The sequence below is a fragment of the Leopardus geoffroyi genome, chromosome A1 (genome assembly GCF_018350155.1).
Source record: "Leopardus geoffroyi isolate Oge1 chromosome A1, O.geoffroyi_Oge1_pat1.0, whole genome shotgun sequence".
Taxonomy (NCBI): domain Eukaryota; kingdom Metazoa; phylum Chordata; class Mammalia; order Carnivora; family Felidae; genus Leopardus; species Leopardus geoffroyi.
The window spans coordinates 213,122,773-213,150,091 of record NC_059326.1 but is presented as its reverse complement, the minus strand read 5'-3'; the positions used below and the strand labels follow the sequence as shown (position 1 = coordinate 213,150,091).

The 27,319-nt window shown below is 38.2% G+C and overlaps 1 protein-coding gene across 4 annotated transcripts in view; it reads left to right on the top strand.

Annotated features, from left to right (window-relative positions):
* NPR3 (natriuretic peptide receptor 3) overlaps positions 1-27,319 on the top strand; it is a 99,178-nt gene that overhangs the window by 32,723 nt on the left and 39,136 nt on the right. The gene's annotated exons all lie outside the window — the stretch shown is intronic.

Sequence of the window (27,319 nt, the reverse complement as noted above, 5' to 3'; positions counted from 1 at the left end):
CACACCTCACTTGGTGCCATTGTTTTGCTGCTTCTGGTGTACTTTGCTATGCGGGCGCTCAAACTCTGTGTCCTTCCAGCAAATTCTTTCTCAGAGCAGGGTGAGCAGTGCACTCCTCAGGCTGGTTGGGGGGTTGTGTGTGTGCCAGTTTTCAAAACTGTTCATTCCACAGAGTCCAAAGTGGAAAAGGAGCACCTTCTTAATGATAGATATATGGCTTTGGATAGTCCTTGCCCAAAGTGGATAATGACCATCTTCGTAAGACGAGCTTCATTTGGTCACTTCCAAACAGGGCCTCTCTCGATTTCCTTATTTGAAGGAGTACAGGGTGCAGACATTGTCCTCAGACAGACCTACATTCAGAGCTTGAGCTGAACACTTTTTAGCAGTGTGATCTGGGGCAAATTGCACAGTCTTTGTCCAAACTACTGCTCCCTGTTGGAAGGATTACAGATAATCTATCTGAAGCTTTTAGTGCTATCTGCATCACAAAGTTGGAGCTCAATAAATGAGGCCTCTTTTATGCTATTATTATATCATACCTGTCTTTGTAAGAATGATTTGCTATCAAATAATGTACAAAAGTTCTCATAAATATATTTATTCATGGCTTAAATGTTATATATGTGTATAATATACATATCATTTAAAATATATACATATGCGTACATACTGGATGGTTCTGATTTAGAAAGCCAAAAGGTGTGTGTGTATGCAAATGTGAGCCATGTATGTAATTTAAAATTTCTAGTAGCTACATTTTTTAAATGATTTCAGGAATAGGATTTAGCGATTTATCACTTACATATAACAGCCAGTGCTCATCCCAACAAGTGCCCTCCTTTTAATGCCTCTTGCCCATTTAGCACGTCCCCCCCACCCAACATTCCTCCAGCAACTGGCAGTTTGGTCTCTGCATTTAAGAGTCTCTTATCGTTTGTCTCCCTCTCTGTTTTTATATTATTTTTGCTTCCCTTCCCTTACGTTCATCTGTTTTGTATTTTAAATTCCACATTGAAGTGAAATCATGTGATATTTGTCTTTCTCTGATTTATTTTGCTTAGCATTAATACACTCTAGTTCCATCTGTGTTGTTGCAAATAGCAAGATTTCATTCTTTTTGATCACTGAGTAATATTCCATTGTAAATATATACCGCATCTTCTCTATCCATTCATCAGTCAATGGACATTTGGGCTCTTTCTATAATTTGGCTATTGTTGATAGTGCTGCTATAAACATTGGGGTGCATGTTCCCCTTCAAAACTAGTAGCTACATTTTTAAAAAGTTAAAATAACCAGGTCAAATTAATTTGAATAATACATTTTATTTAACTCACATATAAAATGTTCTTTCAACATTTAATCGATATAAAAATTATGGATGAGATTATATATTCTTTTTTATTATATAAAGTCTTTGAAATTCAGTGTGTGTTTTACCCTAATAGCAGATCTAAATTCAGTTCAAATGCTCAGTAGTCATGTGACTAGTGGCTACCATATTGGAGAGTGAGTTCTGAATAATGAAAGAAGTAGAACTTTTGCAATAGAGACCAAGTTGAAGGAAACCTATGATAGTATTGTCATTATCCAAATCCTTTACCTCAGGAATAGGAAAGAATGTAAAGGGCACTGAGCACATTTTGTTTGGCCTCCTACCTGAGGCTGTTGAAGTTAAAGTATTACAGTAGAGGCTGTCCAACATAATGATACTTCTTGGGCAAAAGAACTATGTATCTTTGTACCTGCTACAAAGATCCATAACATATTCCAGACCATGTGTCAGTACTTTAGAGATTAGTTGTAGTTGTGCATTTTAATACTGCTTCCCTCTGATGATGGGATCATTAAAACTGACTTTATAAATAAATAAAAATTATGAGTAGAAATTAGAGCTCGTTATAGTAATTTATTCCAGTTCTGAAAATATGTCTACTTTTCATACTTAACGCGTGTTTTAGTTGGGCTCTTTTGAGTTCATCAGGTTAGTTTAGACAGAAGGTTGTGGGGGCTATTGTGGGAGAGGGAGCTGTGGGAGCCAAAGACCCAGGAGCTGGTGCAGCTGGGACTCACAGGTGTGAGACTTTGCTCTAATGCATCAGGAGATGCTTAGCACAACTAGAAAGACTTAGTGGTCTTCATTCTAGGGCTCAGCTCCTTTCTAGGTCATTCTGCTTCTCTTCTTTGTACTAATGGGTTGTCTTATCTCTTTACTTAGAATTTCAGTTTATGACACTCATCATGCGCTCTTCGGCCTCTGCTATCGATTTCAAATCCAGCAACTTTGGTGGAATCTCTTATTAGCTCTAAAATTTACCACTTATTCTTTGAACAATCACATGGCTTGTGGATAGAGACAATTTTCTTTCTTTTCAATTCTTCTCCTAAGTATGCTTGATTGAAGGTATACTTCATTAAATTAAGCATATTAAGTTAAGTATATTTTATTAAAACTTTTAATGGCACTGGCTAGGATTCCAGTACAGAATTGAATATAAGTAGTGATAGTGGACATCCCTGCCTTGTTCTTAACTTTACTACAAAGAACATATAACACATTTCATATCTGTTCATATCACTGTTTAAACATAATGTTGAGTGTGAAGTTTTTGGGAGAGTCCTTAGATTATGGAAGTTCCCTTCTATTCTTTGTTGGTGAAGTTTTGTTTTGTTTTGAAAGAATTACATATTTTGTTGGAATAACTGAAACGAAGATAGCATAGCAAGCATTGAAGTTTATATAATGTAGGTTTAAGTTTATATAATATAGGTTGGGGAAAGGCTTTGGACACAAGTTAAAAAAAATTTTTTTTAACGTTTATTTATTTTGAGAGAGAGAGAGAGAGAGAGAGAGAGAGCAAGCAGGGGAGGGGCAGAGAGAGGGAAACAGAATCCCAAGCAGGCTGCACGCTGTCAGTGCAGAGCCCGATGTAAGGCTGGATCTCACAAACTGTGAGATCATCACCTCAGCCAAAATCAAGAGTCAGACACTTAACTGACAGCCACTGGCACCCCCAGACACAGTTTTTATTGTAGTCACTGTAAATTGTAATATATCGTTGACACTATGTCATATATGTTAGTATTGTATTCATCATATTTAGCATGTTGGCAGCATCCCTGGAAAGGTCGTGATATTCTCAAAATGCAAAAATTTGAGGGGCGCCTGAGTGGCTCAGTCAGTTGAACATTCGATTTCAGGTCAGGTCACAATCTTATAGGTTTGTGAGTTTAAGCATTGTGTCAGGCTCTGTGCTGACAGCTCAGAGCCTGGAGCCTGCTTCAGATTTTGAGTCTCACTCTTTGTCCCTCCCCCACTGGCTTTCTCTCTGTCTCTCTCAAAAATAAATAAACATTAAAAAAGTGAGAAAAGTGCAAACATTTGAAACTTTAAATTTTTATAAGGCTATACTAAAACATTGGGAGGTTGGAATGGCTATGATTTTTTAAGTAAAATTACTATCCTATATTTTTAACTTAACAAATTTTGATGGATTAATGCAATTTTGTTTCCATAAAATTGATCTCCTTTCTCTTCCTCTCTCCCTTTTCCCCTCCATTTTCACCCTTTGTCCTCTCTTTTTAAATTTGAGTTGTTATTGAGATAATTGCAGAGGTACATGCAGTTTTAAGATGCAATACAGAGAGATCACTTGTATACATTGCCCAATTTCCTCCATTGGTAACATTTTGGAAGATTATATATATACAATAACAATACAGTTATTGACACTGACCTTACTCAGCTTTCCTCAGTTTTATTTGTACTCCTGTGTGTGTGTGTGTGTGTGTGTAACATAGTATATGCATATTAAGTTCTATGCAGTTTTATCACCTGTGAAGGTTGGGGGTGTTTGAATTTTATCAAATGCCTTTTCTGTATCTGCTGAGATAATCAGATGGTTTCCTCTTTATTCTATTATAATGTAATGAGTTACATTACTAAATTTTCCTCTTTTCCAGTTTTATTGAGCTATAATTGATATATAACATTGTATAAATTCAATGTTTGATATATGCACATACTACAAAATGCTTACCACAGTAAGTTTAGTTAATATCCATCACCTTGCATAGTTACAAACCTTTTTCTTGTGATGTGTTTAAAAAAAAATTTTTTTTTAATGTTTATTTATTTTTGAGAGAGAGAGAGAGAGAGAGAGAGAGAGCAAGCACTAGCGGGGGAGGGGCAGAAAGAGAGGGAGACACAGAATCTGAACTCGGGAATGGCAAGATCATGACCTAAGCCAAAGTTGGACGCTTAAGACTGAGCCACTCAGGCGCCCCTCTTGCGATGAGTTTTAGGATCTAGTATCTTTGTAACTTTCAAATATACAATACAGGATTGCTAACTATAGTCCTCATACTGTACATTAGATTCCCAGAACTTATTTATCCTATAACTGCAAATTTTTGTACCTTTTAATCACCTGCATTACTAGGTTTTTCTAATTTTATTTTAAAAAAAAAAATTTTTTTTTCAACGTTTATTTATTTTTGGGACACAGAGAGACAGAGCATGAACGGGGGAGGGGCAGAGAGAGAGGGAGACACAGAATCGGAAACAGGCTCCAGGCTCTGAGCCATCAGCCCAGAGCCCGACGCGGGGCTCGAACTCACGGACCGCGAGATCGTGACCTGGCTGAAGTCGGATGCTTAACCGACTGCGCCACCCAGGCGCCCCTAGATTTTTCTAATTTTAATAATGTCTGCACTCCTGGCGTAACTCTGGTCGCTCTACACTTCAAGACTTTGAGCTTTTCTACTGCCCAGGTCATATAGTGGAGAATAAGAGGCTATTTGCTGCCTGTACATTAGCATCTCTGGGTCAAATATCCACTCTTGTTTCCCTTGTCTTTGGTGGGTGGTTTGGTGGGTGCATGTGTGTGGTGTATAGAAAATCAGATTGCTGGGGCACCTGGGTGGCTTAGTCAGTTGTGTCCAGCTTTGGCTCAGGTCATGATCTCTTGGTTCGTGAGTTCAAGCTCCGCATCAGACTCTGTGCTGACAGCTCAGACCCTGGAGCTTGCTTCAAAATCTATGTCTCCCTTTCTCTCAGCTCTTCCCTTGCTCATGCTCTGTCTTTCTCTCTCTCAAAAATAAATAAAAACATTTAAAAAGTTAAAAAAGAGGATTATTAAAAAAAAAGAAAATCAGATTACTTAGGGCTCTTCTATCATTGGGGCTGTGGGTGTTGCATGTACTGTAATGGTCATTAGTACAAGTGTCTTATGATGATATTTCTACCATTCCTATAGGTAATATAAAAATATTTTTAAAGTACATTTGTTTTCTTACTATTGAACCTACTGGAGACCTGTTCCATTCTGATACATCATGTTTTAGTAGGGCCCATGGGCACCACTGGAGATGGTGTAACCTGATGGTTAAATATGTAGGCTGGGGGTGTCATAGACCTGGTTCTGTCTCTTACAGTTCTTATCTTGGGCACATTTCTGAAACTCTGTGCATTAGTTTACTGACTCTAAAATGGGGATAATAATTTTTAACTGACAAGGCTGTTGAAAGAACTCAAGGATTGTATATAAATAATACTTAACACAATGTCAGGCATTTAGTAAATATTCAATGGATGATAGCTATTATTTCTTTTACTCTTGTTTCTTATACTCCAGGCCAAAGTGTATGATGCTCCTGCATGCCTACCGTAACTACTACTTGTACTTAACCTTCAGATCTCAGCTCAGATACCATCATCTCCGTATGTGTCTTTCCTGACACTCCAAACTATCTTATGGCACTCTGATCCTTACCATCATAGCCTCTCAGCTAGGTGGGGAATTTTCTTTTTAAAATTTTTTTGGCATGTTTATTTATTTTTGAAGGAGAGAGAGAGACAGAGCGTAAGCAGAGGAGGAGCAGAGAGAAAGGGAGACACAGAAAGCGGGCTCCAGGCTCTGAGCTGTCAGCACAGAGCCCAATGCGGGGCTCGAACCCACAAACCATGAGATCATGACCTGAACTGAAGTCGGACACTTAACCAACCGACTGAGCCACCCAGGCGCCCCATCAGCTATGTGTGGGATTTTATAATTAAATCTTGCCTCTTCTACCAGACTGTCACCTCTGTGAGAGCAGGAACTATGTCTGTTTCTGTTTATTCTTGCATCCTCTTGCTGTATGCTTGGCACAAAGGAAGCAGCCAATACACTTAAGCTTTTATTATTGTGCTTATTAGTTTAGTTATTATTAAACCAGAAGGACATCAAATTCAACCTACTCCTTGCATGGTGACGGAAAGGTAGAGACTGAGGTCCAGTCAGGTGAGGTGGCCTTTCCAAATGTAACCTGTATGCTGCAATCAATATAGCAATGGTGAGTGTTGAATAAATCCTATGCCTAGACCTTGTTAGATCCACAAAACCAGGAGTTCAGTTTCACTTGTCCTGTGGGAGATGGTATTGGGAGACAGTAATGGGTTTTCACAATGGGGATTCTGAAGACCCTCTAGCAGTCATTAGAAATCTAAAGTTAGAAGTAAAGCTCTGCTGGAGAGGCCCTCAAGTAGCAAAGGGGCTCCCAGCGTGGCTCAGACAAGTGTTTGCAGAGTGCCTGCCTGGCTTTCTCTAGTGGTTTTATTGTGTTGCCCACATGGGCAGTGGCTCTGACTCAAGGATATCTTAATGGGTGTTTGGCCTTTGCCATGTGAGTGGTTCCAATTCTAGGGCACTGGTATTTGGTTTTAGAATGCACTGTGTGGTGGCCAAGCCAAGATTAGTTGCATCCCCTGAATCCTGGTTCAGTGACTTTCTTTTTCCACTACATCAGTCTGACCCTTTTATTAACAACATGCCCACTATGGGGAGTGAACCCGTGACTTGAAGATTAAGTGTCTCAAGCCCGACAAGTGAGTCTGGCAGGCAACACAGGCTGAAGGACTTCTCTTCTTTTCTTGCACAAATATACACTTTTAAAACACCAATTTCTCCTTACTCTTTCACACACTTCACAAAATCTGCTGGGACTCTGTCTCTTCTTCATCAGCAGCAACCTGTATTTCCTGTTTTCTTCTGGAGTGTAAATCATTATTTCTTAGATCATGAGATGTTGTTTACTGAGTGCTCCGGAGAACATGGCTGTGAGCTTGATCTGTGACCATGCGGTGGTCCCATCTGGGGTGAGATCCTCATCACCTACAAATTCTTAAGCAGGTATATAAATATCCATGGCCACGAGCTCTGGAAGCCCACAAGATCTGCATTTCTATGCCAGGATGGATATTAAACATTACGCGCCTCAGTGTAAAGCATTCTCATACACTAATGGTACTCACAGAGATGTGGACCATTTATCTTCTAGCAGACCATATGTGGTACATATGTGAAAATATCCATGTTTCTAGAGAAATGACATTAAACACAGTGGAGTGGGTTCATTTAGTTCTTTAGTGAGAAGTTCCTTCCAAATTCATCCAAGTTTCCATGACCTCTTTAAGTGGATAATGGTCTCTTGACTTAGTGTGCATTAACTCTATACTTATGTACAAACTTTTGTGTGTAAGTGAACATGTGCGTATTTCTAGAGAGAGGGGCCAGTACCCCCCACTTGATTCTTAATGGGGTCAGTGTCACAAAAAAGTAAGAATCATTGAACTAGACGATGGCTAGTCAGCATGCCATATGCCCAATTATTGTCTGAAGCCCCTTTTATTCTCATGGATAAGGCACAACATGGTGTATGCACTGCTGCACTGAGAAATCACTCCCTTGGAAGAAAATGAAGAAACACTTAAATGCTTGAATATTTACTGATCTTAAATTTGAAAAACATTAGTTTTATTGCTGAGATGAAAGAGATACCAAGTCATTCCTTCCTTCCTTCATTCTGGGCTAGGGAGTCAGTCTAGTCTTTCCAATTCCTAGTGTTTTCACACTGTCTTTAAGAGGTAGACTCAAATTTGTCCTTGCTACTATTTCTCAGTTTAGGCTGAGCCAGTGTTGGAGACATCTCTTCCCCTCTGGCAGCCTGTCTGACTTCTCAGTCGTGTAAATCCCACTCTTGGCCTTGCCCCTTTCTCCCTATTGTGTTTGGCACTTCTGAAGCCCATTCACTGGCTGGCTTCACGAGCTGTTGGCTCTGCCTTTGGGTGAAGCTCACCTTCTTTCCCTGATGTTGTTGTTGTTTAAATCAAAATAATATATGCCATTCTAGATTGACTATAACAAGTGAAAAAAAGAAACAGACTGAATTAAAAATAAATTTATGGTACTGTATGAGTTGTAGACAAAACAGGAGTGTCCTGTTCCTCTCTATTCCTGACTTCCATTCCTTAGAGGCAATAATCCTTAATGTTTCTATTGGCTCTTTCTAGTGTTGCCCTCTGTATTTCTAAAATAGCTTCTTGATATTGCTGTTTTTGATATGAGAAATTTGATATAGCTCATCATTTCCTAAAATGGAAAAAGATTTAGCTCCTTTGCACACTTTCTCTACAAATATGTACTTTTCCTCACATCCTCCTAATATTTTGTAGCATAGTTTTTACTTACAGGTACATTCATAAAATAAAATTTGAATAATAGCTATCCCCCCTTATTAAGAGCTATTATTATTATGACCATATATATTGCACTATGTAGCAGAACCGTGTAGTGTTCTATGATTACATTTCCTTTCCTGTGTAGCTTTTTTTCTCCGAAGTTAATAATTTCCTTCCTTTTTAAAAATTTGTTTCCATGTAGTTCTGTTTCATTCTCATTCCCTAGAATGATGTTAGTGATTTTTTTTAGCCCTTTGTTTTCCTGCTCCTGTTTAGAGTAATTACTTCCTTTAGTATAAACCTGGAAATTCCTTCAGTTTTCTCCTGTATCAGTTTCCTTTTTAGTGGATATTAAATCTCCTTCTTAGTTGGATTTCACCTTAGTTTTGAAGAACAATATGATATGAGTAGAAAATCTTTTGAGACTTTGAATACAGAAAACATTTTGTTTTATTTTTATATATAGTCAGTTATTTAGCTGGGTATAAAATTTTAGTTTGAAGATTAATTTTCCCTCAAATTTTGATGACATTGCTCTATTGTTTTGCAGCTTTTGGTGTTACCATTCTGACTATTTATCTTTTTCATGTTATTTTCTTTTTCTCTATCCCGAAGACTTTAGTATTTTCTTTACATAATGGTGATTGCTTAATCAGAGTCTAGTCTGGAAAAATTAAATACTTCAACAGAAGGACTTTAATTGGAGAAACTAACTTTAAAGTGTAGAAAGAGCCCAAACACCAAATAGAATAGTAAGGCAAGCCAGAAATTAGCAATAGCAAAAAGCCATTACCACCTCCAGAGCTAGAAAGACCAGGGAAGAAAGAGTTTTACGGGATCAAAGACTTAGAGCTGCTCATAGGAGCTAGCAGCATGGAAGAAATACAACCTCTCCCAGAGATGGTACCTAAGGCGAGATGAGAGAGAGGAAGACATATCCTGGCTTTCCCCTTACTTCCTGACTCTTCCACCAGTGCTTCTTTTGGCTGAACCAACCAGAAGTCAACTGACAGGGAAATGCAGCCTGGAAGAATCGTCTTCCTATGATTTAGAGCAAAGCAAAGCAGGTGTAGGGAGGGAAATGAATTGGAGACCATAAGGCAGACAAGTGGCTCACTGGTGCTCTGATGTTTCACAATGATTTCACCTTGGTGTGTGTCTTTTAAAATCTTTGTGCTGGTCACTTTGCTTGCTCTTTCCAGAAATTTTAAAGTTGGATTGTCGGCTCTTGTCAGTCAATTCTCTAATTTTTTCTCCCATTTTCCAACTCTGCATTTTTCTTTTCCTTTCTGAGAGATTGCCTCACCTTTATCTTCCAAAGATATTTGGAATTTTTAATTTCTGCTATCATATGTTAAATTTCTAAGAGTTCTCTCTTGTTCTCTGAGTGCCTCTCTTTCTAAAAAATAGTACCCTGACATTGTTTCCTGGATTCAATATCTTATCTTTCTACATATATCCTTTCGTCAGTTCTAGAACACATTTAACTTACCTGAAGTCGGGATCCATTTCATAACTGGTAGACTGTCATAATTTAGTAAGTAGAATTTTTTTCTAAGGGAACATAAAACAAAGGTGCTTTTTATAATTCTGGTATCTTACTTTTGCTGACACAAGGTGTTTTTTGTAAGTTTTCTTTAACTTACATTGCATTTTACTTACATCAGATTCCTTATAAAAATATTGTGATTTCTTTCATATTACAAGGTTTTCTTAAACTGTTGGTAATCCTTAGCTGTCTGTTTATATTTAAGGGTGAGCCATGAAAGAGGCTATCTAGAAGCTCTGTGTGCATGGGAATGTGTCTAGAAGTAGACTTTATTGTAGGGTAATAACATGTTGAGCTAGCTTTTTCAAAGGGTTATCCCAAATATGATTAGCTGGAGGTTGTATCTCCTAGGCTTATCGGTTTCATTCTCCTCCAACGGGGCACCTGGGTGGCTCAGTCGGTTAAGGATCTGACTTCAGCTCAGGACATGATCTCATGGTTTGTTTGTTTGAGCCCTGCAGAGCCCAGCTCTGCACTGACAGTGTGGAACCTTCCTGGGATTCTCTCTCTCTCTCTCTCTCTCTCTCTCTCTCTCTCTCTCCCTCTCTGCCCCTCTCCCACTTGCACACATACTCTTTCTCTCTCTCTCTCAAAATAAATAAATAAATAAACTTAAATTTTTTTTTGTATATAAGAAAAAAGAATTCTCCAAATCTCTTCTTGAGAATCATAAGCCTTTCCTACATTCTGGGAGCCCATGGTGGGGAAGCTTCACCTTTAGGATTGCAGACTTTCCACTTAAACCTGATTTTCAGTTTTATGCTTCACCTGAGCTCTAGATGTGCCTGGTACCTTCCTGTTCAGATCTTTTTTTGTGTCAACACCTTCAGCCAATAAACCTCCTTTTTTCTGCCTGGTTGGGAAGGGGCAATTTTTTTTCTGGGTAAGGTTTGGTGATGGCTGGAAGGTGGGGTGCACTTGAGTTGAAGTGATCCATTATTAGACTTTCAATGAATCCCGCCATTTTCATCTGCAGGGCATCCCTACCTCCAGAGGTAACTAGTGTTTCCAATTCTAGAACCTCTGTACAGGAATTCTTTGTTTCTTACTGGAGCTGCCTGCCCTGTTCCTGTGCACACTCTAGTTTTAGTTTTTCAGGTCTGTTGAATTGGTTACCCCTTTCCAGCTTCCAAAATTTTGTTGACATTTCTCATCTACTTCCTTCCTGTACTCTTTCCACTTATAAGTTTATACCTTAAAAGATATTTTTATTGTTGTTTTGGTAGCGATTTTGGAGGGAATGTGTGTTTTACCAGAGTGGTTTACCAGAAGTCACCCTGGATTGTTGACTCTCAGTACCGTGTAAATGTTCAGAGATGGTGATGGCATCTTGGGTTTTTTTTGTTGTTGTTGTTTGTTTGTTTGTTTGTTAGTGCAGGGGTAGGAGGGTAACCTTATATTCAAAGCAAGGAAGAAAGAGAGTGTGTGTGTTGGAGAGAGGGATCTATCATGTTTCTTTTGGCCTCAAATGCTGTAGCTCCTTTAGAAATTCCTATTCAGTTATAGTTTCCCTTTTAGTGGCTACTTTTTCTTGATTTACCAACTTAGTGCTCACTCTCTCCCCCTCACAGACATACCTGCCTTCTGTGATTCTTTAAAAGCAATTATATACAAGTGACATACATTAACAGTAATACTAAGAAAACGGTTGTCTTTTACAGGTTTGTCATACTGGTGTATGAAGACCTTTTTCTATTTTATGTCTAGGGCTAAACTCCTCTAATACAGCTTATGGACCAGCTTCACTTGTAAGTGATTCCTTTATATATACAGGAACATCATCTAGGGATCCTGTTGCCAGTATAAGTAGAAGTTTAGGTTTTAAAGTAGATTTTTTAAAAGCCAAGTCGACTCAGTTAAAAGTTTGAAGATGGGTTATTTAAATAAAAATAATGGGAGCTATTTGTGTCCTGATATGTTATTTGTAATTTATCACAATGCAGTGGTAGCAATTTAAAACCCTTTCTAGAATCTGCTAGGACTCTTTTATTGTAAAACAAAATATTTCAGAAAAAAAGCTAAAAGACATTTGAAGATGTAAAACATGTTAAGAGGGCCCCAGTGTGGGGCTCAGTTACCTTCCTATGCAGGGACTGTCTCCTCTGAATGTGATCCAACCCTTAGTTATCTCCGGGGTTGCAGACAGCATTACTCTAGAGCCAAAGGCAGCCCAGCTGGGAAAGAGCTATAGAAGAGAAGGCAGAGTTCCTGACTGTGAACTAGGGCAGTGAACTTGGGCTGAGAAAGCCTTTGGCCAGGTCCCTTTACCTCTTGGGGCTTCCTCTGTTGTAAAACCAGATATTTGGGCCACCACCTCGAGAAGCTTTCCCATTTCCGGGTTTCTGTTATTAACATGTGGAAAGTGTTTTTCTAATTTAGAATTGTCCTTCTCTGGGTATGGAATGTACATATCCCTTACTGAAAAATCACAGTGTAACAATCATCACAAGTGCTCCCCATCCCCCCCACCCCCATTTTTAGGAGACTTTTATGACAATGTACTATTCTGCTGCTTGTAATATTACATCAGGAAAGTCTCTTGGAAATTTTCATTACTCCAGCTTTAAAAAAACAAAGGACCAACTTTTCTTCAGCTTTGAACTGGTCACTCTTCTATGATGTGTTACTGTTTATATATGCATAATTCACCTTTGTATACATGAATTCAGTAATTGTAGTGTTCTGTCTTCAGTTTGCATTAGCAAAGATACAGCTACAAGTGTACTTTTGCAAGCACAAAATTACAGCGTAGTTTTTAAGAATGGATCAGAACTGTTTTTTAGTATTTCTCCAGTTAATTTCAGAAATGGCTTTTTGTTGTTGTTAAAGAAAGGTGTTCTAGTTATAAAGAATATGTAGAGTCTTTTTTCTATGAAATAATGCTTCATCCTTAGTGTTTTGGCTTTCAAATTCAGTTTCATGCTTCTTAATGCCACCTCTGTTCTTGACTTGGGGTAGAATTTGGTAACTGCTGTTTTTATTTCTAACCAGGTATTCTGAGCAGGGGGTGATTTTATAACCTTGAATATTTGCTCGTTTGAGGTTACGGGCCACCCATAGCTTGTTTTTTCTCCTTATTTAAAAGTTGAAAATTTAACTAATTAAACAAATATTCCGGCAGTGTTTGGTGCACAACGGTATTGTTAGGGAGGTGGGATATGTATTTGGGCATTTCCTCTCTTCCAGGTTTCCCTCTGACACTCAAAAATGAAAAGGGAAGCTGGAGAGCAGCTGATGTATCTAGCCAAGGTATTTGAACAGAGACAAGTTTAATAAATCATTGTTTAGATAGGCAGACATTACATTTTGGAAAGTCCGAAATGTTGAAAAACAGCTCTCAATTCCTTCAATGAGGGGACGGCCTAGCAGTAAAGCTGTCTAAACCAGCTTGTATTTTGACACTGGTTTTGCACAGGAACAGTGTGGGAAGTGACATCAGTTGAAAAGTTATCAGATCATCAATAAAATCTTTGCCAGACACTTCACCCCCTCTTGTCTTAAAATAGTATCATTTAATTGACTCTGTGCACTCTGATTGAGATTTTTAAAAATTAGCTCTTCGGTGAAAGTAACGTAAGAAAAAACCCGCAGCTGATGGATGCAAGCCGTGTTGGCCCCTCTTCTGGTGAGACTGTGCGCAGGCAAGTTTTTGTGTCTTCCAGAGATACGTCAGAATGGAGGAGACTCTCCCCCGTGCACCAGCCATCACCCCCTTTTGTTCTCACCCCCTTTCTTTAAAGCCAGCCCGGGAATAATTTGTCCGAATGAAAAGACCCTTTCAGGCACTGGAGAGCTTTGCTAATTGTATTTGAAAGAGTAAAAGCAAACCACAAGTTGGCTTTTAACAGCAGAAAAATAATGAGTTCACATGCCAACATATTAATAAGATTAGTTTTATTAGGAAAATGTAATCAGCAGACAGTGGCACTGCAACAGGAATGGCTATTAAAAGCCATTCTTTTTTCCAGCTAAGGAAATACCAATTGGCTTTCAGAACACATTTAAATAAAGATGTACTGAAATCTAAAATATAGTTACTTCCCTTTTCTTGAAATACAGAGGAAGAATCCTTTGAAATAGATTATTCTTACAACTTTTAACTCAATTAGTTGTGCCAAATTAGAATGTTTTAAAAAATTGGGAATCTCCCGGTTAAAGTACTTTTTTTGTTTGATTGTAAATAATTGTCCATTTGCTTGTGATTTTCACATGTTGGCAGGTGTGGATTGCTTAATTGCAAAAAATACTATTTTTTTGCAGAATGGGTGCAATCTGAAAATGTTTAAAGAGCCACAGTACCTATGAGAAAGGACTTTTCCAGGCAGTAGGTTTCATTTCGACCTTTTGAAAGACAATTATTGTTTTTTCCATTTCCATTGTGTACAGTGATGTAATTTCAGTTAGAAAGATATTTTGCAGTAAGGGTGACAATATACTCAAATATGCATGACTAAAATAGCAATGCAGTGTGGAAATGTATTTCACAATTGAAAGGCTAAGCTGTTTTACTTTTTTTTCACATCTATTGTCACTTAATGGAGTAGAGGGCATTTTAGTACATTTGGCCAAATTCTTCACAATGAAAACACAACTTAACTTCCTTTTTTTTTGGTGTTTATTTATTTTTGAGAGAGAGAGAGAGAGAAAGAGAGAGAGAGAGAACAAGCAGAGGAGGGCAGAGAGAAAAGGGAGACACAGAATCTGAAGCAGACTCCAGACTCTGAGCTGTTAGCACAGAGCCTGACGCGGGGCTCGAACCCACGAACTGTGAGATCATGACCTGAGCTGAAGTTGGATGCTTACCAGACTGAGCCACCCAGGTGCCCCTTAACTTCTTTTTAGAATGATCAGATCACATAAAATATGGACTGTGGATACATGACCAGTCTAGCTTGCAGAAAGAACATGCATTAGCTCCCACAATTATACTCCTTAGCATAAGTGAAGGAGCACATGGCAAAATTGTAGAGGATGAAAGCTCTGATTTTTTTTTTTTTTTTTTGCTTTCTCCCCTGGTTCTCCTGGGCGCTCAGGGTCTCAGCATCCATCTTTTTCTACTTGGTGAAGAACTCATTTACACAAAGATACTGGGGTTCAGCAGATGGGCCTTACCAGGATATCACATTTAAAGGAAGGATCTAGAAAAGGAAGACTCACATAAATGAACCTAAAGGTGGTATTTTGCTGTCAGGAGGAGCCTGACATATGAAAGAGCCTCAGGTGAAAGAACCTCCCATATGTCAGGATTCATTCTTTCTCGGAGAGCTCTGCTCAGGAGACATTGCTTTAGTCAGATCACCCCACGGCTAGAGCAACACAGTGATTTCAGAAACTTCAACTCCCTTACACGAAGCCTTGCTCTATTTCACGAGTAGAGCAAGCAGCAAAAGGACTCTGCATCTCACATAATTTGACAGGAGCCAGAAGAGAATGCCCGTGTGTTCAGCCTTCCAGCTTGGGAGAAGGGAGGCAGACAGGGCCTGGCCAGCTTTGTTGGCCACTGCGCTAACACAGGACTCTGGTGTTCGATGCTGACAGCAGCCACAGGTTTTTAAAGTCCAAGGGTAGATTTCTGGTTCATGAGGCCTGGCCATTGATGCTGCTGCCCATGTGGGTGGATGTGGTGGAGGAACCCAAGGTAGTGGTTCAATAAATATTAATTAATGGGCATTAAAACAATTGGTGACCTTGGGGCATGCCACCTTGTGTGCCAGAGACTTTAATCTGTGAAATGGAGAAAACCGCACTGAGTTGCTCTTGGGAGTTATGAAAAATGATTGTAAAGGGGTTTTATAAGCTTAAGCGCTTTGAGTGATAGTGTCCAAAGAAAATAGCCCCAGTAGCTGAGAGCAGAAGATCCCATAGCCCTGCAAGCAGCAGGCAGTAGTAGTTTTAAATGACACCCTTCCTGGGGCCCAGCCAATTGTTAAAAGAGAGGAACTAGAATAATATATTGCTAAGGACTCAGTCCTCTTCCCAGTTGTGAAATTTGAAAGTAGCTCAAGCTGTAAGAAATTATTTTGGATTAGTATTTATTTTCTGATTCTTTCCCCCCTGGAGTGAATTTGCTTCATTTCGTAAATTTCTAAAAATTTTGCTCCCACGGGCTGTGATTGGAGGCACGGAGGAGATGAACAGGGGATATCTTTTTTTTTTTTTTGTATAATAAACAATTTGACAATTGGTCTAAATTTGGAGATCTTTATTAATTATTTCCTTTATTCTATCCTTTTCCTGTTATCTCTGTGTGAGATAATTACCCACTCACTGAAGTCAGATGGCTGTGTTTCTATCCTGTCATAAAGATCTTGAAGATTTGATTTCATTAGCAAATGGCCCTGTGTCAGATTTGCCCAGTGTTGCCATACAAGTTACATGCATTTCAATTTTAGGACATTTTTCCTTCTCTCTTCTCAGCAGTGACATGTATTTATGTCAACCCTATGTCCAAGAATTTCTTGGGTAGAACAGATTTCAGGTGTAGTTCATATGCTCTCTAGGTGCACATGTATTTTTATTGACCACTTGACCCAGTTTATCACCATGTGTATAGTTAAGCCTGAAGATGGTTATTGTTTGAATCTGTGTGGATACCATCAAGCATTTATCGAGGCCTTCCTTTGGTCAAGGCATTGTGCTGGGTCCAATGAGGACAATTTAGTGTCTGTGTGGGTGTCTCTGGAAGGATAGTTAAGAAGAGATGGGGACAGATGAGCCTCCTAAGTGAGGCTAAGTGACTCCAAGCTTAGAAGTTGGAATGCCATTAGACACATTTAGGTAATAGCGAGCAAAATAACCTGGCTTGACCGGAAGGATTTCACAGGGGAGTAGTTTGGAAAGGTCTCCTTCTGTTTTGAAATTTGCCCCTCCCTTGGCTTCCAAGACACCACCGTCTCCAAGTTCTCTGCCCACTGGGGTCCCCCCTAGTGTCCTTTCATGAATCCTCTTTTCCACTTGCTCCACAAATACTGGTGTTTCCCAGGGTTCTTCCCTTGGCCCTTTTCTCTCTAAACACCACTTCTGGGCAGCACATCCACTTGTCTGGGTGGGATGTTCATCTCTGTGGATAGCACCTAAATTTGTATCTCCAATTGCAACCTCTCTCCTGAGTGGCAGGCCCCGCTTCCAGTTTCCCACTGGCTCCTCCACCTGGATAACACGGTATCTGCCTGCCTCATCCTTTTTTTGGGAATTGCTCCATTTCAGCACTTCACTGGAATAAGCATAAAGGGGGTGAGTGAGGATGGAAATTTGGATTCAGTGAACTTGTTCTACCCCCAGAAGGAAGTAGGAAGTAGGAGACTATAGTCAATAAGAGATTTTCAAGGATTTTGAAAGTAGAGCAGCTCCAGGTGATGACAAGGTCTAGGGTCTTACTCCTCAAACAGTGGTCATGGAGTAGCTGCATTAGTATCAACTAGGAGATTGTAGAAATGAGGAATGTTGGTGCCCCATTCCTCAAACCTACTGAATCAGAATCTGCATTTGAACAAGATTCCTAGGTGAATTGTATGCACATTAAAGTCTGAGAAGCATTGGTCTAGGGCATGTGCATGAGAGTGAGTTGAAATTGAGTGCAGATGAAATTTGTCAGATAATGGCAGTCAGGGAACCAAGAGGCTATGGTGTCGGATGAATGAATAATGCACAGGGACATTGAAATCTCCCAGTATGAATGCAAGAACGTGGGTGGAGAGGAAGAATGTGAGCTGACTGCCAACCTCCTTAATGCATTCATTATGCCCGGGGAGTGGGGGAGGGTCCTTGCATCAGATGACAGTGATATTTGACAGAGAATTTTTGACATCTCAGTTCTTTGAGAACACAGTCTCTAATTAGGACTTTCCCCCTTTAAGTTCCCTGTCTCAGCTCTTAACATAGCAAGTTCTTAAATGATGATGAATTGGCTTTATGAGCAGTGGACTTAATGAGGCTAAGCCCTTTTTTTCTAGCTTATTTCAATTTACAATTTGTCTTTTCTTTTTCTTCTTCTTCTTTTTAAAAATTTTTAAAATTTATTTTTATTTTTTTAGCAGCCCTAGAGCTCTCTTTAACAATTGAAGAATCTGGTATCCAATATTATTGCCCCCCCCCACCCCCGCCTTGATCCTATTTCCCTGACAATTAAAAACGTGTTTGCTAGGATAAACTTTTGCGTTCTTTTTTTTCTTCCTCCTGATATGCAGATAAGGTCTTGGAAATCTTATGTTAGAGAAGTCATATGTTAGTCTTTGAAAGAGGCTGATATCCTTGGTGTTCTATCCCTGCGTGTGAATTCGGTCCTTAGGGAGGTGCCTTGCTTGATAAGCAAGTTAACACTGATGATGGTGCTGGTTTGAAGTCTGGAGTCTTTAGTTCTGGTTGTAGCTCCTGATATCTGCGTGACTTCAAGTGAATCAGGCAACAGTTGTGGGCTTCAGTTTCTCATTTACATAATACGCTGGTTGGACTGAAGGAGCTCTAAATTCCCTCATGTTGTGGAATTTTGTAATTCTGTAATTCTTTTGGGCTATACCAGGAATTTCTTCTTTTGTGGCCAATATATTTATTGAGCTCAGTCTTATTCTACCTTTTAAAATATTGGAACTATTGCCATGATTCAAAATCATGACACATCTGCATCTAGAATACTGTCACTGTTTTGGTAACTTTCTTAAGAGTAATGAGTCTCCTCACATTAGCAGAGTGTATGTTAGCTCTACAGATTTTAAGAAAGAAATGGAGTATCTTTTAATTGCTCAAGGGGATAAAAAACTTTTCTTAATGAGATAGACTTAAAAAGACCAGTCTCTTCAAAATGTATAATAATATGTAGCATGATCCAACCTTGTGAAAACTATGGGCATTTCTTGAAATTTGAAGACTTAACTGAATTCTCAAACTGTAGACCTGAAGGCATAATTTCAGGATAATTACAAGGAATGACTATTTTTCCTGGTAGTTAGTAAGCATATGAAACTCATTATTTGCATAGTTTTCAAAGGCTGTCTTAAAATATGTTCCAGAATGATTCAGATAAGTTCATTATGATGGATTCCAAATGGGACTGAGAGTGTGGTGATCATTTGGTATGTTGCCCTATTCTTTTAGCATGATATTTAAGATCTATAAATGTCTTTAAAAAATTATTGATTTAAAATTAAAAAAAATTTTGATTGATGATAGAAGACAAAGAACTAGACTGAACAAAACATGAATGTTGACCTGATTGTTAGTATTTTCATACGTTCTAATCGCACCAACTGTGGAAAATTTCCATTATTTTCCAGGCTGGAGTTGTTCATTTAGGGAACTGATTAGTAAAGAAAACTTTTTTTTAAGAGAGAGAGAGGGAGGGAGGGAGAGAGGATCTTAAGCAAGCCCCATCAATGTGGAGCCTGACACAGGGCTCAACCCCGTGATGCTGGGATCATGACCTGAGTCAAAATTAAGAGTCAGATGCTCAACCAGCTGAGCCACCCAGGCACCCCAATAAAGAAAACTTTTTATGTGGGAAATTTAAAATATATATAAAAAGAGGGAGCACGATGTAGTGAAGCTCCATGCCCCCATCACTCAGCTTCAACAACTCAGTGTAATTTAATCTATAAACTTTCCCCCACCTTCATCCCCAACTCCTGATAATTTTGAAGCAAATCCAAGGTGTCCTCTATTTCACCTGTAAATATTTTAGTTTGTATCTAAATATAAGACTCTTTATTATTTTATACAAGTATACAATATAGTATTGGTAACTATAGTCACCATGCTATATATTAGATCCCCAGAACATATTCATCTTATAACTGAAAGTTTGTACCTTTTGACCAACATCTCCCCATCCATTTCTCCCATCCTCAGCCCCTGGCAATCACCATTCAACTCAGTTTCGATGAATTTAACTTTCTTAGATTCCACTTAGAGGTGAGATCATAGAGCATTTGTCTTTCTCTGACTTATTTTGCTAGCATAATGCCCTCTAGGTTCACCTATATTGTCACAAATGGCAGGATTTCCTTCTTCTTTATGATTGGATAATATTTCATTGTATATCTACCAGTTTCTTCATTCATCAATGGATACTTAGGTGTTTTTTGTGTCTTGGCCATTGTGAATAATGCTGCAATGAACATGGGTTGGCAGATGTCTCTTCAAGATATTCCTTCAGACATATACCCAAGAAGTGAGATTTCTGGATCATATGGTAGTCATAGTTTTAATTTTTGAGGAATTTCCATACTGTTTCCCATAATGACTGTACTAATTTACAATCCCACATACAGTGCACAAGTGTTCCCTTTTCTCCACATCCTTGACAATATTTGTTATCTCTTGATTTTTGTTTCATTTTTTTACTTTTTATTAAAAAATTAAAAAAAAATTTTTTAATTTATTCTTGAGAGAGAGAGAGACAGAGAGTGGAAGAGGGGCAGAGTGAGAGAGGGACACAGAATCCAAAGCAGGCTCCAGGCTCCAGGCTCCAAGCTGTCAGCACAGAGCCCGATGCAGGGCCCAAATCCACAAGCGGTGAGATCATGACCTGAGCTGAAGTCGGACACTCAACTGACTGAGCCACCCAGGTGCCCCATTTAGTTTTTATTTTTTAAATGTTTATTTATTTTGAGAGAGAGAGACAGAGAGAGACAGAGAGAGAGAGCTCAAGCAGGGGAGGGGCAGAGAATCCCAAGCAGACCCCATGCTGTCAGCACAGAGCCTGAAGTGGGGCTTGATCTCACAAACCATGAGATCATGACCTGAGCCAAAATCAAGAGTCAGATGCTTAATCCAGTGAGCCATGGAGACACCCCTTGTTTTTTAAATAATAACCATTCTAAGAATTGTGAAGTAATATCTCATTGTGGTTTTGATTTACATTTCCCTGATGATTAGTGATGTTGAGTACCTTTTCATTGTACCTGTTGGTCATCTGTATGAACTGTTTGGGAAAAATGTCTATTTGGGTCCTTTGCTCGTTTCTAAATTAGATTATTATTATTATTCTCTGTTGACTTGTATGAGTTCCTTATGTGTTTTGAATATTAACCCCTTAACAGAAAAATGGTTTGCAAATATTTTCTCCAATTCCACATGTTGCCTTTTCATTTTGTCGCTGTTTCCTTTGCTGTGCGGAAGCTTTTTGATGTGATATCGTCTCACTTATTTGTTTTTGCTTTTGCTGCTTGGGCTTTTGATATTATTGTCATATCCAAAAAAACGTTGCCAGGACTAATGTCTACGAACCTTTCTCCTATGTTTTCATCTGGTAGTTTTATGGTTTCAGCCTCACATTTTGAGTTAATCTATTTTGAGTTAATTTTTGTGAGTGTTGTAAGATAGAAACCAATTTCATTTTTTTACATGTGGATATCTGGTTTTCCCAACACCATTTATTAAAGAGACTATCCTTTCTCCATTGTGTATTCTTGGTTCCTTTGCCAAAGATTAGTTGATCATATATGTGTGGGTTTATTTTTAGGCTCTTGATTCTATTGTATTGACTTCTGTGTCTATTTTTATGCTAATACCATACTGTTTTGATTACTATATTTTTGTAATATGGTTTGAAATCAGGAAGTATGATGCTTCTTGCTTTGTTCCTTTTTCTGAAGACTGCTTTTGCTGTTTGTGATCTTTTCTGGTTCTATACAAATTTTAGGATATTTTTTTTTATTTCTATGAACATTGCCATTGGAATTTTAGTAGACATTGCATTGAATCCATAGCTTGCTTTGGGCAGTATGGGCATTTTAACAATATTATTTCTTCCTAACCATGAATGGACAGGATATTTTCCATTTATTTGTGTCTTCTTCAGCTTCTTTTTTATCAATCTCTTAAAGTGTTCAGTGCACAGATATTTTAGTTCCTTGGTTAAATTTATTCATTCCTAAGTAGTTTATTGTTTTTGATGCAAATACTCTTATTTCTATTATCATAAATTTGTTTTACCTGCTCTTAAACTCATATAGCACATACTATATGAATGGAATCATACGGTGTATACTCTGTGCCTGGCTTCTTTCACTAATATGCCATTTTGGAGATTTTTCATGTTTTATGTATTCACTTTTCTCTTTTTAAAAGTGCTGAGTAATATTTTATTATATAAATATGCCATAATTTTACAATATATTCTCCTGTTGATGGACCCTTTTTTTCAGGTTGGGACTATTATGAGTAAGGCTGCAGTGAGCATTCTTGTACAAGTCTTTTTATGGACATATGCTTTCATTTTCATTGGGTAAATATGTAAGAAAGAAATTGCTGGGTCACAGCATAGGTCTATGTTTAACTTTCTAAAAATCTGCCAAAGTAATATTGTTTTAAATCCCCACTAGCAATGTATGAGAGTTACAGTTGTTTTAAAATCTCATCTACGTTTGGGGTTGTCAACTTTTTACTTTTAGCTATTCTGATGGGTGTAGGATGGTACCTCATTGTGGTTTTTAAACTGTATTCCCGTGGTGACTAGTGATTTTGAGCCTCTTTACATGTGCTTGTTGGCTTACTTTACTTTTGTAACTTGTTTGATGAAGTGTTTTGCCCAGTTTTAAATTGGGCTATTTATTACTTTTGTTATTGAATTTAAAAGTTCTTTTTAAATATTCTGAATGTAAATCAGAAATATGTATAATGAACATTTTCTTTCAACTTTTCACTTCTTGGTATTTTTAATGATACTTTTTGATGGCAGAGGTTTTTTTTTTTTATATTGCTGAGTCTTTTTTTAATGTGTGTTGCTTTTTTGTATTCTCTTTAATAAAACTTGCTAATCCCAAAGATAAAAAGATATCCTGTTTTCTTTCACAGCTTTATATAGCTTAAAAAAAATTTTTTTTAATGTTTATTTATTTTTGAGACAAAGAAAGACAGAGCGTGAGCATGGGAGCGGCAGAGATAGAGGGAGACACAGAATCCAAAGCAGGATCCAGGCTCTGAGCTGTCAGCACAGAGCCTGACATGGGGCTCAAACTCACGAATTGTGAGATCATGACCTGAGCTGAAGTCGGACACTTAACTGACTGAGCCACCCAGGCACCCCTATAGTTTTAGCTTTTATGTTTAGGTCTGTGATCCTTATCAAATGAATTTTTGTATATGCTGAGAGATAGGAATCAAGTTTTAGTTTTTTCCCATATTTTAAAAATAAATTTGTCCCATTACCGTGTGTTGAAAAAAATTCTGTTTTTCCCACTGTGAATGAAATGCCTTGGTCAAAACTCAGATAACGATATTAGTGTGGATTTTGGATTCTATTCTGTTCCTTTAATCTATTTATTTGTATATATACCAATTCTATACTGTTTTGAATACTGTGGCTTTACAGTAAATCTTGAAATCTGATAACACAAGTCCTCTTAATTTGCTTTTCTTTTTCAGGGAAGTTTTGCATGTCCTAAGTTCTTTCTTTTTTCTGTATAAATTTTGGAATCAACTTGTCAATTTCTAAAAAAAAAAACTTGCTGGGATTTTTGATTTGGATTGTATTGATCTGTAGACCAATTTGGGGAAAAACTGACATCTTAAAAACACTAAATCTTCCAATCTGTGAACATATATCTCTCCATTTATTTGAGTCATCTTTAATTTCTCTCAATAATGTTTGTAGTTTTCTGTGTGGTGGTTTTGCACGTCTTTGGTTAAATTTATTGCTAATAATTTTATGTCTTCTGATACTGTTGTAAGTAGAATAAAAAATTCATCTTCAGTTTTTTGTTGGTAGAATATACAGTAGAATATACAGAAAGTACAGTTGGGGTTTGTATGTTCACTTTGTATAGTTTCTGTTCTTTAGATTGAGATATTTACTATCGATATATCTTTTTTAAAATTAATTAATTTTTATTTATTTGCTTATTTTAATTTTTAATTTTTTTAACATTTATTCATTTTTGAGAGACAGAGAGAGAACACAAGGAGAGGGGTACAGAGAGAGAGGGAGACACAGGACCCGAAGCAAGCTCCAGGCTCTGAGCTGTCAGCACAGAGCCTGAAGCAGGGCTTAAACTCACAAACTATGAGATCATGACCTGAGCCAAAGTTGGCCGCTTAACTGACTGAGTCACCCAGGAGCCCCACTATTGATATCTTTAAGATCATGGACTCAATTTGCTTTTAAACTTATCCAGTGAATATTTCTTTTTTCAATATTGTACTTTTTAGTTCTAGAATATCCACTTGTTCTTTTTTAAACCTTACATTTCTCCGCTGATTTCTCATTTGGTCCTTCTTTTTGGTCATCTTTTTCTTTAAGTCTTTGAACATATATAAAGCTGCTTTAAAGTTCTTATCTGCTGATTTCAACATTTGGATCATTTCAGGGTCACTTTTTACTCACTATTTTCTTGACTATAGATGATCTCTCCTGCCCCTGAATGTCTACTTTTTTTGAGTTTGTAATGGATGTTGTGGATGATGTTATAGAGAGTGTATTCAGTTATGTTTCCCTGAAGAGTGATTTTTGTTCCAGCAGGCAGTTAAATTACTGACCACCCACTTTGAACTTTTGGAAGCTTGGTTTTATTTTTTATTAAGGTGATTCTGTTTTGGGTTACTTTCAGTTTTAGGATGAATCCTTAGTCTCTTGGTATAGACTTTACTTCTAAGGTGTGGCCCATATGGGGTTTTACCAGAAAGCCTGAGATATTTCTCAAGTTACAAACTCTAGAAGGCAGCAATTTATTTTTTTTTATTTTTTTTTTATTTTTTAATTTTTTTAATATATGAAATTTATTGTCAAATTGGTTTCCATACAACACCCAGTGCTCATCCCAAAAGGTGCCCTCTTCAATACCCATCACCCACCCTCCCCTCCCTCCCACCCCCCATCAACCCTCAGTTTGTTCTCAGTTTTTAACAGTCCCTTATGCTTTGGCTCTTAGAAGGCAGCAATTTAAATGTTCCTTAGCTTCTTCATCTTTCCAGCTGTTGCTTTCTACTGGATTCCTTGGTGTCTTTCTTGTATATGTGCAGTTTAGAAATCAATTAAGGACTCGGGGCGCCTGGGTGGCTCAGTCAGTTGAGCATCTGACTCTTGATTTTGGCTCAGGTCATGATCTCACAGTTTGTGAGTTCGAGCCCCACGTCAGGCTCTGTGCTGACTGCATAGGTCCTGCTTGGGATTCTCTCCCTCCATCTCTCTCTCTCCCTCCTCGGCTTGCTTTCTCTCTCTCTCTTCCAATTTCAAAATAAATAAACTTAAAAAAATCAACTAAGGACAGAAGTTTATGAAACAGGTTGGAATGCTCCCTTCTCTGTGGCTCTCTTCTGCCCAGGATTTACTCCCTCATTGTATGTCCTCAATATCAGCTCTGAACTACACCCTCTGACCTCTAAAGCCAAGAAGGCTGTGACTTTCTGCTTGAGTCCTAGATACCCCAAGACAAGGAGTACCCTTAGAAGAAAACCATATACATTTAGTTTTTATGAAATGTGGTCCATTTTTTCAAGGATCAAATTTCCTCTGTTTTTGGCCTCTTTTTTGGTCACTTCCCATTGTCTTCAATTAGTTCTTTTTAAAACTTTTTGTTTAGAGAGTTTAATTTCTTTTTGAAAAATTAATCTAATACAAATTACTCTGCCAGTACTGGAACTCTTTTTAAAAACACAGCTATAATACTATTATCACACCTGAAATCTTCCAATAATTCCTTAATTTCCTTTAGTAAACAGTGTTCAAAATGTGTAGGGAATTAAGCTTCTTGTAGGGGAGATAATATTTAGTTTTATTGTGTGTGTGTGTGTGTGTGTGTGTGTGTCTGTGTGTGTGTTTAGCAAACTTGATGGCAAAAAATTTATTAAAAGAAAAAATGTTCGGCAGTGTCCAACTCTTGATTTTGGCTTACATCATGATCTCACAGTTCATGAGTTCAAGCCCTGCATTGGGCTCTGTTCTGACAGTGTGGAGCCTGCTTTGGATTTTCTGTTTCGCTCTCTTTCTGCCCCTCCTGCTCATGCTCTCTTTCTGAAAAATAAATAAACATAAAAAAAAGAAAAGAAAAAGGTTCATTCATTTACTGGCTGAGAATTATTTGTTAGTTTCAGCATGAGAATCCTGTATTGGGTGTCAAAATCTGGAAGTCTTTCTCTTAGAAGTGCCTGCTGAATCAATTTTATGGCAATCTCAACTACATTAGACCCAGTCAAAAGCAAAGAGTATGTGAAAAAGGCTTTTGAGCAGCTAAAGCAAACATCTAATTTATTAATTTTATTATAGGAGAATCTCTCAAATCCTCACTCAGAAACTGTTTACCCCCATTTTAAGTACAGTTATAATGAGCTTTGTGATTTCTTTCTCCAGCTTACAGAACATTAATAGTAGTAAGTCTGAGAGAAGATGGCATCTAGAAGTAGGCACAGTGAAAGTAACAGGTAGTGACAGGTGACAGTGGAGTCAACTCAAGTGAGTACAGTCTCTGTGTTAGATGCAGGGCTAGATTCTAGGAAAACTAAGGTACCTAACATATGGTTTGTGCATTAAGGGGCTTGTGGAATGTCAGGGTATGGAGGCATGCAAAAGAGTAAAATAGACTGGTGAGTGAGATAATATGTGCACTAAGTGTACTTGTGGAAGAAAGGAGGAATTGGGTGGTTCAGGGAAGGATGCAGCAAGAACAAGTTTGAGTGGCTCACAGAAAGTTGATGTGTCCATTAGGATCCTGGGAGGAAATAAAAGACACACTGAAAGGAAATGAAAGAGAACTCAGTAAAGGGACTATTACAAAGGTAAGTGTGGAATTAAGGAAAATCAACAAACAATGGCAAAGAACCTCATGGCCTGCAAATGTGGGAAGCTGTTACAGCCCCTAGACTAGAAGGGGCAAGAGGAGGGAGAGGTTTCTAGCACCCATGAGGTCTGTGGCTGTTGGGGAGAACCTGTGGCATCTGGTGGAGGAGTGCAGCCTCTCACATCCTGACCATTATCTCCTTCTACCCTCTCATCTGCTGAACCAACCAGAAACCAGAGGGCAAGGGGACCCAGTTGATGTTGTCCATATATGCCAGCCTCACAGGGCACAGAGCTGGTTGAAGAAGGGTAGAAGGTGGATCTGGAGAGGGTAATCTGAGAATGTCCAGTAAAGTTGAGTAGGAGTTTGCTGTGGATGAGACAAGACTCATGTGGAGGGCATTCCAAGCCCAGGGGCTAATGTGTAAAGGTACTTCATGGCATGCTCAGAGAATCTAAGAGATTTTGTAAAGAGTAAGGCATAAAGTTCTTTTGGGAGTGTGGCTAATAATAAAGAGTGTTTTTCACCACCCTGAAACATTTAGACTTAGTTCTTTAGCTG